Source organism: Podarcis gaigeae, assembly GCF_964106915.1.
Source record: "Podarcis gaigeae genome assembly, chromosome: 9".
Lineage (NCBI taxonomy): Eukaryota > Metazoa > Chordata > Lepidosauria > Squamata > Lacertidae > Podarcis > Podarcis gaigeae.
The window spans coordinates 28,542,225-28,554,343 of NC_139685.1; the positions used below are offsets into that span (position 1 = coordinate 28,542,225).

The 12,119-nt window shown below is 41.4% G+C and overlaps 1 protein-coding gene and 1 long non-coding RNA gene across 3 annotated transcripts in view; one reads left to right on the plus strand and one right to left on the minus strand.

Annotated features, from left to right (window-relative positions):
* MTNR1A (melatonin receptor 1A) overlaps positions 1-12,119 on the plus strand; it is an 84,761-nt gene that overhangs the window by 49,505 nt on the left and 23,137 nt on the right. The window lies entirely within an intron of this gene.
* Positions 7,696-12,119, minus strand: part of LOC310852602 — a 67,104-nt gene continuing 62,680 nt past the window's right edge. The window contains exons 2-3 of the long non-coding RNA XR_014568309.1: positions 9,839-9,999; positions 7,696-7,740 (exon numbers count right to left, since the gene is read on the minus strand). This is a non-coding gene — a long non-coding RNA (uncharacterized lncRNA). The remainder of the gene's footprint in view (positions 7,741-9,838; positions 10,000-12,119) is intronic.

The following is a 12,119-nucleotide window of genomic DNA, read 5'->3' on the forward strand; positions in this document are numbered from 1 at the left end:
TGTGGTCTGACTGAGGCAGAATAGAGTAGGACTATTACTTCCCTTGATCTGGTCACTATACTTCTGTTGATGCAGCCTAGAATGGCATTAGCTTTTTATCCCTGTTGTATCACATTGTTGTAGTCTAAATCATTTGGAGGGCACAACACTGAGGGAGACTGGTGTAGTTGCACCATTGGTCTGATATGATATACAGTGGTACCTTGGGTTACGAACTTAATTCATTCCAGAGGTCTGTTCTTAACCCAAAACCGTTCTTAACCTGAGGCACGTTTTCGCTAATGGGGCCTCCTGCTGCCGCTGCGCTGCTGGCACGCAATTTCCGTTCTCATCCTGGGGCAAAGTTCTCAACCTGAGGTACTACTTCCTGGTTAGTGGCGTTTGTAACCTGAAGTGTTTGTAACCTGAAGCATTTGTAACCCCAGGTACCACTGTAAAGGGAATCACCTGTGTTCAGAATGTGGATTTTACTGGGTTTCAGAAAACTGTAGCAGGACGTGTGGTTTGCCAACCTAGTAGGCAGGCTACAAGCAACTGTAGGTACCTGGCTAAAGACAGAAGGGTTAGGGAGACCCTGGCTCTGTAAGCAGATTGCACTCTTGATATGATGGTTAGTTTTTATCTTCTTATTTTATTTTCTGATTGAGTTCCATAAGCCCAGCAACTGAGGCCTTGTCCTGTACTTGCAGTTCTCTGAACTGGCATGCCCATATAGAAGCACATTTCTTTACATTGCAAAAAATAAAATAATAAAATAAAAACCATTTGATACAGCTTCTGTTTTACAGTCACTGGACAGCTGAGGCCATTATTTTTGCACCATTCAACCTGTCAGATTTCATTAGCTTACTGTCTACAGAGAACTCCCTCTACAACCAATTGCTTGTTAATTCATCTACAGCAAACTCTAAGGGAGTTCCCTAAAAAGCAATTTTAGGCAAAGTATTTGATTTATACATCCTTTGGCAGCACTTAGCCAAAGTTCAGCAAGCGTCAGATGTTTGCACTTGCTCACAAGAGCATTGTGAGATTATTTTCAAAATCGTAAACTGGGGTGTGGGGGAATCTGTTTATGGTCATTTGGAGTGGAGGATACCATGTTAGAATCTGTGCTTGCTTATGATATTCTGCAAGATACTGCACAGAAATCCTCTTTGTCCTCCTAGAGTACTCATCTTCTGAAAATTGTTCTTGATGTAATGTGACACTGTTAACTTTTTGTTTGAAAATTGTGTGTCAGACCCAGAAGTGATTCATACAGAGTGTATTATTTTGGATTGTTACAGAGAATCCAAATACATTTCTATTAAATAGGGCGTTGTTTGGGGTTTTTTAAAGCTTTATTTTTCATTATATCCGTCACAGCTGTCTTCTACAAAGTATACTGAATATAATGATAACAGATAGCAATTTGATTCTGTAATGGAAAGTTGAATACCAGAAATTGTTTGTGGCACAGAATCTATTAGTTTCATATTGTTCCTCAGAGTTCTGACTAGTTCCCAGGTTCTTGTTGTTTTTAAATTGAAATCCCACCAATCAGCTGCTGGGCAGGGAAACAGAAGTGGGGAGTGAATGATGTCCTGCACTTCTGCAATCCCTACCAAACAGCTGATTGTAGTTTGCTTCTTTTAAAGTGATAGATGACCAGGAGGTTTCTTGGACTTGGCTGAACTCTGTGTACACAGCATCCAGGATGTGATGAGCCCTCACCCTGCAAATGTGTGGACACAAATTTGTAGAGAATGTACAAATGCTAAGATACATGTATGGATGTAAATTTAGATATAACAACTATAATTTAAATAGAAATAATACAATACAATAATACCTCTCGCCCTAGCAAAGAAGACTGTAACCAGCCGATCTGTGTACTGTATCTGCTTAGTCTGCTGTCCACCTGCTGGCTACTGAAGGGCCAGTTGAAAGCCCCTGCTGTTTTTTCCTCTGATTTTTTTAACTGAATTTGGATTGGACAACTCTTCAAACAGAGCATGCTTCCAGGCAGATGACTCTAATAAAGTTGAATACACAATCACCCCAAGCTAAATAGGATTGCAACCTAATTCTGCCACTGAAATAAATAGCACTCCGGTTCATGTGGATTGTGCATTTATATTTTGCTTTTTATTAGTTCAATAAGTGCTTAAATGTAAAGGGACCCCTGACCATTAGGTCCAGTTGGGCCCGACTCTGGGGTTGCGGCACTCATCTCGCTTTATTGGCCGAGGGAGCCGGCATACAGCTTCCGGGCCATGTGGCCAGCATGACTAAGCTGCTTCTGGCGAACCAGAGCAGCGCACGGAAACGCTTACTTGACACTAAATACTTATCAATATCTTTGTATTTTCAATAGAAACTTTACAAAAGGGTATGTGCATCTGTCTGCTGTAAAATGAAATGAAATACTGTACACAGAATTAATCCTTTCCAAGAACATTAATATTAGCAGGAATATAACTGGAACAGTTCTAAATAATAATTTTAGGACAATCTCTCACTGATGTTCCCAGATTCCTGTTGAAAAAATGCAAGTCTTCACTGGCAGAAAGGGTGAACTAAAAAGAGAGTTCACTATATAGTACTTATTTAGACACATCACATGTTTGATATTGTTCATTGATCTACGGCTGTAGGGATCATTGAAAGAATTAAAACTCTGGAAATAATTTGTAGATGCTTGAGAAAATTCGACAAATAACTATAGGATTGTCATATATTAGGCTCTGATCCAGTAAATGTTTTCTACATTTTGCTTTTCTTGTTGTTTGATGGGTTTTGAAGATTAATGAGTGAGATATGACGGAACTGAATTCCCAGTATTATAATGACCAACACAACACTTTAGCTTTCAAACAGTTTCAGGGTAGCAGGTGAGGGTCAACAAGAATAGCATGGATCTGAAGTTGTTCAAAAGCATCCAGCTAATTATTATTTGTATTCTTCGAGTGCTGGTATATTAATGGTTTACTTTCCACATGAGTGGATGTTGTTGCCTCAATCACCTCAGAACATTAGAGGCTTATCTGAACTTTGCAATGATGTGTTGTTTAATTAGGTATTTCCATGTATATTATGCCCTCAACTGAACATCCAAGGGGGGAAAGGATCAAAACATACACAAACATTCACTTACAAAAAGCCTGGAGGGAAAACACACTTTATTAATCTTAGCATTATAGTGTGTGAGAAAAATGACACAGACTCTCTGAAACAGCAAAAAAGTAATCTGACCAATTTGTCAGGCTGCAATGGCAAACAGATGTTTAGGTTCATATAGGCTTTTTGGGACCCCCACACTCTACATAACCATCCAGGGGTCCTTTACCCATAACACCCCCACCCTCCTCATAGTAGCTGTTTTCTGACCGGTACCCCCAGCAGTCTCTCAAAATCTGAAATGTGCTCACTGGTCCAAAAGGTTTGGCGACCCCTGCTTTAAGCCACAATAGATATTTTTAAAATCTTGGTTTCTTTGAGGCCAGTGGCTGCACATTTGGGGCCCTCAGGAAGAAGATAGTTGGAGCTTAGCTTGTAGTTAAATCTGCCTTCTGACCTTTTCACAAAATTTCAGTCTTTAGAAAATCATTAAAATAATTGCTTAGAAATGCATTCAAGCAGCTGTAATTTACAGTATCAGTCACTAGAGGGGAAAATGGTCCACAGTTTTGGAATGAAGAACAATGCTCATACAGTGCTTTCCACCTTCCCCACTATTTCTATGAATAGCAAGCTAGGTATTTTAAATAGGACTTGCAAATGTTTTGAGACAAGGATGTCAAGCGATTGTTTAAATGCTTCATAACGTCGTAATAACGATGCAAACCTCTGACCACTGAAAATGAAGCCATGTTGGTGCTGAAAATGAAGCCATGTTGGGAAGTGGGCTGTGGGGGTTCTTGTAGTCTTTCCCTGTTCCACTACAAATCCCCCACTTCTCCTATTGGCTTTACTATAGTATTATGTCTGCCCCAGTGCTGACCATGGTTAACACTAAGCAGATACACTCTTATGGTTTGCCAGCTTGCTTCACACCCTAGTGATATGGTTTGCCAGCTTGCTTCACACCCTAGTTTCAAACTTTTGTAAAAAACAGCAACAACATGGGAACCATGGTGAACTTTATTATTGCTCACACCAGTGCAGACATGAAACCATAGCAAAAGCCAACAAAGGAAAGGAGAGAGGAATGCATACCAGAGAGAGGAGGAGTAGGCAGTGAGGCCATTCATGAATGCAAAATGAACTGTCATTTCAGCCTCTTTGTATATGCTGTGAATGAGCGCTCATCAATTTCTGCCTCATAGCTTGCGTAGCCTAAGTTTGAACCAATAGAATTTGGTTCAGTAAAAGGTGTGGTGCGAAATGGAACGGCATCAAAAGGACATCACCCTCCAAAACCTCCCGATGCTCCAGTTTTGTGTGTCCAATGCATTTCAGTGTTTTGACTTCTGTGTGGGTAAGATCATATTCTATTATCTTGGCCTAGCAGCTTCCAGAGGACACGTTCTTTCAAAAACTAAATGTTGATGAAAGACAACAGGAGTAGCTGGGCACAAGATATGGGCTGACTCTTACTCGGTGCTATCAGATGGGTTTTCCCATACCCACCAACTGTCCTGGAAAAAAACAGGACATCCCATTTTTTTCTCACGAGAGGATGGTGGCAAAAATGGCTGCTGTGATCTCACACAATTTTGGGCCTGACTCTTGCCCCCCAAGAAAATGCTTTGGGGGGGGGCAGCGATCTCATGTGGGTCATGTGACCCATGCTGGTGTGTGGCCCTGGAAGATGGCATCCCAGTTTGTGGACACTTTGTATTGGATGGTATGGTTTGCTCTATTCCATGGCTGATTTGCCCCCATATGAAGCAATGAATCACTTAGGTCCATGTACTACATAGTTTAAAAAGATGGTGGACCAGAAGTCATTAAATGCTATGCATCAAGGTTGTTTTCTCAATAGATAAGAAAGATTTCTTTTTACACCAAATTCCATTATAATGGTTGGAATAATCCCCTTTACCGGTCCTTCCTTTTTCTGTTTTATCTCACTTTTTGAGGTGTCTTGTGCCAATAGGATCACTGTGCAGTGCTAGATATCACCCTTCTGTGGCCAATATTGCCATGTGGGCATTATCAGCCGTTAGTTACTGACGTATTTTTTGCTTCTTTGCAAAAGGGCGAACTTTTCTTATGAAAAATCTTAGCTATCTTTATGGTATAATGCTAGAGCAATGCATGGTACAGTTTCTGTATTGTTGCTGGTTGTGGTGTGCACTTAGTTTATTGTTAAGCATAGAAATAGTGGTGTTCAAAAATGGGTTCATCCCACACAAAGACTTCCTGTAGCAGTTAGTGGTTTTTGTTCAGTGCACACATTCGGAGATTTTGATAAGGAGCTCTATTCTATTCCAGCAAATTATGTCCATGTAATCTGTAAGAAACTGGGAACATACATTTTGTTAATCTAGTAATAAAGATTAAGAGCAATTTAAAATGGATTAACCCGCATCCCACAAAATTGAACTCTTCAGTATGTGGTGTTGAGCTAGCAGTTTTATAGCATTGAGAGTAATCCTCAATCAGCAAAAATGTCATTAAAAGAACTAGAGAATCTGCTTTTATAGAAAAAATGAATATAACATTATTTGCAAAAATCTGCACTTTAATTCTAATTTTCCTTAATTCACAAATTAATACTCAGCCTTCCCCCTTTTTGGGTGATATGAGCTGCTAGATCTTGAACAGAAATCTTCAATTAATTGCCCAGACCAAAATAGACTGTGACCTCAGTGAAAGCTACGGGTTCTTTTACAACATACACACCAATTCAGGACACAGTGATGATTGAAAACACCATTGGGGATCCCCAGTATCCATGGCTGAGATTCTCACCTACTCACCCATGGCAGAGATCCTCAATTGCAGCTTGAGAACACGGAGGAGAGCAAACAGGCAGTTTCCCATTCAATGTGATTGTGTATGAATGGGGAGCATGGTTTGTAGGTGCAAATGCTGGTGTAGAAAGGAAGTAAGGAAAAAGCTTTGGTGTAGGTCACCGGGAGCCAATGTGGTACCCTATGTGATATCCATCATCCTCTACCATTAGCCATGATGGCTGGGACTGAAACGTGTTGTACTGCAAAACATCCGCAGAGCACCATGTTGACAATCCCTGACCAAAGCTTCTTCCTTCCTTCCTTCCTTCCTTCCTTCCTTCCTTCCTTCTTTTCTACTCTAGCATTTAGACCTGCCAACTATTGGTATGACTTTCATTATATAGATAAGGAAAGTGCAGTGCAACCCTACCTACGTTTACTCAGAAGTAAGTCTTGTTGGGTTCAATGGGATTTACTTCCAGGTCAGTGTGCACAGAATTGTAGTCTCAATAATCACCAATATATCCTAGATTCATATAGGTAGCCGTGTTGGTCTGACACAGTTGAATAATATATATAAATTAAAAATTGTCCAGTAGCACCTTAGAGACCAACTAAGTTTGTTCTTGGTATAAGCTTTTGTGTGCATGCACACTACTTCAGATACCAATACATACCAATATATCCTGTGAACTTGGGCCCAACTCAGTGCACCTGTCCAACAGTGGGAGGGGGGCTGTTGTGTGTGCATGACATCACATGCACAATGCCCGACCCTCCATCAGGCCACATCTGCTGGGACGTGCTGGTGCCTGCCAGGATACTCTGGCGATCGCAGCGGGGGGTACAGAGGGTGAAAATTGCCCTCCAAGCCTCCCTCCTGGTGGTCTGGCACTCTGGTAATTGCAGCAGGGGAGATAAGCACCCTCCGAGCCTCCCACCCAGCATGGTGTCACTCACCCAGGGGGCGGGATGGCGGCCACATCAATATTGGGGGGGGGGGCTTAGACCCCTGCCTCAAAATATTGAGAGGGCTGAAGCCACTAAGAACCAATGTCTGGCTATGCTTATGTAGGATTGCACTGTGATGCAACTTCATGGGCCTTAGTTCTGAATACACATGCATAGGATGATACTAATGATACTATAAGGATGGAATCGTATGTACACTTAACCATGGATTAGTCTTATTTGACTTAAAGGGACTTGCTTCTGATGAAAGATTGGACTGCAGCTATCTGTAGTTCTAAATGTCCTCTAGTTTCTAAGATTTCAGCAAAGCCCTATTACGTGAAGGCCATTTATCTGAAAATATTATATGTTCCCCCCTGCCGCTGCCCTTTTTGGGTGTTCCACACACTGCCTATTGCACATGCTCACTAGTTTAATGTTTTTCCATATCATTTTTGGATAACAACATTAGTTAATTAAGATGATCAATTATATAAGCAGCTCCTACCAAAAATACATCAGAAACGTTATACTGTTCCAGCAGACACACTCTCTCTCTCTCTCTATTCACACACACACAAACACACACAGCTGAGAAATAGCCTTTGTACAAAATTGCTGAGGCCACATCACAGATTGAAAACCCATTTTAACAGCACCCAGAAGTAGCTTCCAAATCCAATTAGCCCACTATGACCTAGCTAATCCAACACAGTTCTTTAAAAAGGAGTTGTGTACTTTTCATTATAACTTCTTATTTCTTCTATAATAATATACCATATTTCTGCAAGTCTGCCTGGTTTCTACTCCTGAACTGCTTTGCTGGTGTAGCTGGACGAATGCAGATTACAGCAGGAGGTGGATGCAAAGCTGATAGACTGCGTTCAGGGAACCTGTATCTTTTTGCCTGCAAAAAGAAACCCCCATTAGATCCTTTGATGTTATGCTAAGAACTACCCAGAGGAATATCACAGCCCTCCCCTACTATAAGGAGCCAGTAGGACTTTGACCTAAGTAGCCGTTATATTCACCCCAAATTCATCCCAGACTTCAGATTTATTCTAAAGACAAGTATCAAATTATCAAGCATCAAATCTATAGTGTCTAACAGGCCAGGAAATAAATGGTCTAGAATGAATGTGGATATATGAAGGCAATGGAAAAAAATATGTAGTTTCCTATCCATTCAGCTACTGTCTATCTTTGTATCTGCCAACATCTCAAAAACACTTGCAGTACGATATTCTGCTCCTCACTTAATCCAAAAATACCGCCTGAGCTTTTTGACAAACAGCCGACTATCTGCGAGATTCTTTGTACTTTTCAATTTCTGTAGCCTTTCAAGGGATGGTAGTTGCTTTCAGCTATGGAAGATTTTTTAAAAATAAAAAATAAATCACAGTTTAATATGTTGTTTACCAATTAGTCTCAAATTCAGTCTGAAAACCGCAAGCATCTTTGATTTAAATCAGGAGTAGGGAACCTCTTTTAGCCTGGCAAATCTTCCAAGGTCACATTCTGATGATGGGTGGGGCCAGAGACAAGAGGCAAGGCAAAAGTAGGTGGGATAATTTTCGTATTCTAAGGTATTTTATGTAATTTTATGTATTTTCCATACATTTTATGTGTTTTATATTGACTGCTCCATTAGTCTTAATGAGAATTGTCTGTAAAATATGTTAAATGCCCATAAAATACATAAAAGCCTAAGGAAGTGTGGAAAGTGTTGGAATGATAAAAATGATCAGTTATGGTTGGTGGATGGGTGGAATTTGCTAGAAATAGCCTTATGAACTGCTTGAAGGAATCTGGCAGGTCCATGAACTGGGAGTTCCCCAACACTGATTTAAATAACAACAAAAGCCTGTCTAGGATCATATATTCCAGCTTGTATAGTCAATGAGGATCAATAAGATGGATTTGTTAAAATCTTGTCAACTGTTATCTTGACCCTGGTTTTTCTTACCTTACTGCATGCACAACTTGCTTCTGGCTCTCTATTTACCACCTCCAGTTTTGACATACATTGGTACCTCGGGTTAAGAACTTATTTTGTTCTGGAGGTCTGTTCTTAACCTGAAACTGTTCTTAACCTGAAGCACCACTTTAGCTAATGGGGCCTCTCACTGCCGCCGCTGCACGATTTCTGTTCTCATCCTGAAGCAAAGTTCTTAACCTGAGGTACTATTTCTGGGTTAGCGGAGTCTGTAACCTGAAGCGTCTGTAACCTGAAGCATCTGTAACCTGAAGCGTCTGTAACCCAAGATCCCACTGTATGAGCAAGGGAGTGTGGGGTGGCTACACCTACTCTTGACTGGCCAAGGGTAAATGCAGTCCTCAGGCCCAAAAATATTGACTAGCCCTGAGTTAAAACTATTTCCAGTTTCTGATGAATTTTAAGAACATAATTATGACATCTCAAAGCATTCAGCGTGGTGGAAAGCCTATAATCTGTATCTGGCTTACTACAGATCTCAACGTTTTGTCCTAATGCTAATTCAATCTGTCCTCACATCACCTCCTCAATCTTCCTGCTCAGACTTTTTCTCCACAATGTCCAATTAAGACTCATTCCTTGTATATTATTAGAAAACTATCCTGCGGCATTAGTGTCAAAGCTTGTAGAATGCCAACAAATTCCTTTGGTCATTGCATATAGAGGCAGGACAGCTATTGAGCTCTATCCTGAACAGTTGCTAGCGCATTGATTCATATAATCTTAAAGTTGGAAGAGTCCTTGGAGTCACCTGGTTCAGCCTCCTGCTCAGAGCAGGACTTACAGTGCCAGATACAACTACAGTAAATCTGGCAGATGATCATCTGACCACTGCTTAACTTCTGCAAAGGTGAGACCACCATCTTCGGAGACAGTCTGTTCCACTATTGAACAGCTGATACATTCAAAGGATTATCTTGCCAGAGAGAAGGAATAAACATACCATACAAACCTTGTCCTATCAAAACTTGTTGCATAGCATGGTAATGCAATCCTGTGACTCTCCTACCTGATGTTGATTCTTCCTGTACTGAGTTTCTCCAAGGCTCACTAGCCATCATTGAGAGAATGTGTTGGACCAGATGAACTGGGTACCAGTTGTCCACCTGAGCCCATCTTAATTATTTGTTTTGGTTCTTTTTCATTAGCACTTTTTGTTATAGCTTCTGCCTGTGGGGAATAAGACAGAGAAGAGCATTTTGTCACTTCTGGGTTCTGTTTTATTTTCTCAGCAGAGAAAAGGTAGACCGGTCTATTACTCTCATTTCATTTCTTGTGTTAGTGGGACATATTCCTTTCTGTCCCACTAACACCAGGTTTACATCATTAATAATAATAATAATAATTTTTTTATTTATACCCCGCCCTCCCCAGCCAAGGCCGGGCTCAGAGCGGCTTACAAGCAATAATAAAAACAAGATGAATGATTACAACTTAAAAACAAAAATAAAATACAACATTAAAATAATGGAACATTAAAATATTAAAATGTAGCCTCATTGCAGGAGGAGAAGGAAAAGGAAAAAAAAGAAAGGGGAAAAAAGAGAGAGGGGGAGGGAATCAAATTGGCTCCAAGCCAAAGGCCAGGTGGAACAACTCTGTCTTACAGGCCCTGCGGAAAGAAATCAGATCCTGCAGGGCCCTGGTCTCATGAGGCAGAGCGTTCCACCAGGCCGGAGCCAGAGTTGAAAAGGCCCTGGCTCTGGTTGAAGCCAATCTAACTTCTTTAGGGCCTGGGACCACTAGGGTGTTGTTATTTATGGACCTTGAGGCTCTCCGTGGGGCATACCAGGAGAGGCGGTCCCGTAGGTACGAGGGTCCTAGGCCGTGAAGGGCTTTAAAGGTCAAAAGCAGCACCTTAAATCTGACCCTGTACTCCACCGGGAGCCAGTGCAGCTTGAAAAGCACTGGGTGAATATGCTCTCATGGCAGAGACCCCGTGAGGAGCCTCGCTGCAGCATTCTGTACCCGCTGGAGTTTCTGGGACAGCTTCAAGGGCAGCCCCGCATAGAGCGAATTACAGTAGTCAAGCCTGGAGATGACCGTCGCATGGATCACTGTGGCCAGGTCGGGGCGGGAAAGGTAAGGGACCAACTGCTTGATGCGGCGAAGGTGGAAAAATGTCGCCTTGGCTGTTGCTGTAACTTGCGCCTCCATGGAAAGGGAGGCATCAAGGATTACACCCAAACTCTTAACGGAAGGCAATGGCACTAATTGGGCCCCCGCAAGAGAAGGGAGTTGGTCCCTCATCCCCATGCCATCCCGACCTAGCCATAGGACCTCTGTCTTCGAAGGATTTAGTTTCAATCGGCTCCCACGAAACCATCCAGCCCCAGCTTCCAAGCATCTGGTCAGTGTGTTCGGGGCCGAGTCGGTGTGGCCATCCATCAGCAGATAGAGCTGAGTGTCATCAGCATATTGGTGACAGCCCAGCCCAAAGCTCCGGATAATCTGGGCAAGGGGGCGCATAAAGATGTTAAAAAGCATCGGGGAGAGAATTGCGCCCTGCGGCACTCCACACACCAAGGATTAAAGAGAATGCTTGTAACCATTCAACTATATCTATATCTTTATACCTTGTCTTTTGCCAGTTGACTATAATTATTGCTAATAACAATAAATAAATAAATAAATAAATAAATAAATAAATAAAAAGAATGCAGCTGACAAGTGAGGATGAATTAAAGTAGCCAACAACTTAACTGAAACAACCTTCAAGTTCAACCCAATAATTTTCTTTGAAAGCCATAATTAAAGAGACTTTAATGCCACAATTGAGAAAATCCTCTCATGTACCTCTGCCCACCATACTTCAGATGACCATTGCGGAGAGTGATTTATGCCATGCTGAGCTTCTTGGGGGAAAGCATGAGATATCAATGCCACACTTCAGATTGTTACTATGGCAACTGGTAAGCCCTGATGTGGCTAAATCTAAGACAGCCTAAGATATTGTAAACTGCCCTGTGATCTTTGCATGAAGGGTGGTATAAAAATTAATACATAATTGTAATAATAATTGAACTCTAAAGAACACTTGGAAAAAGATAAGCAAAGCCACTTAGACTGCAATTTTAAATAGACTTGCTTGGAACTGAAGCCCATTGAACTCAATGGGGCTTAAGAGTAAATCTGGATAGGTCTGGGTAAAAATGGATAACCTGATTTAAGTTATATTGTTGCTTTCAAATAGCAGTTTACCAAACTTTGGGACGACTAGAAGAACATCTCCATCTCTTCCAAATTTTGGCACCTGTCCCTTGACTTCATACCTGTGGAACATATCCAGC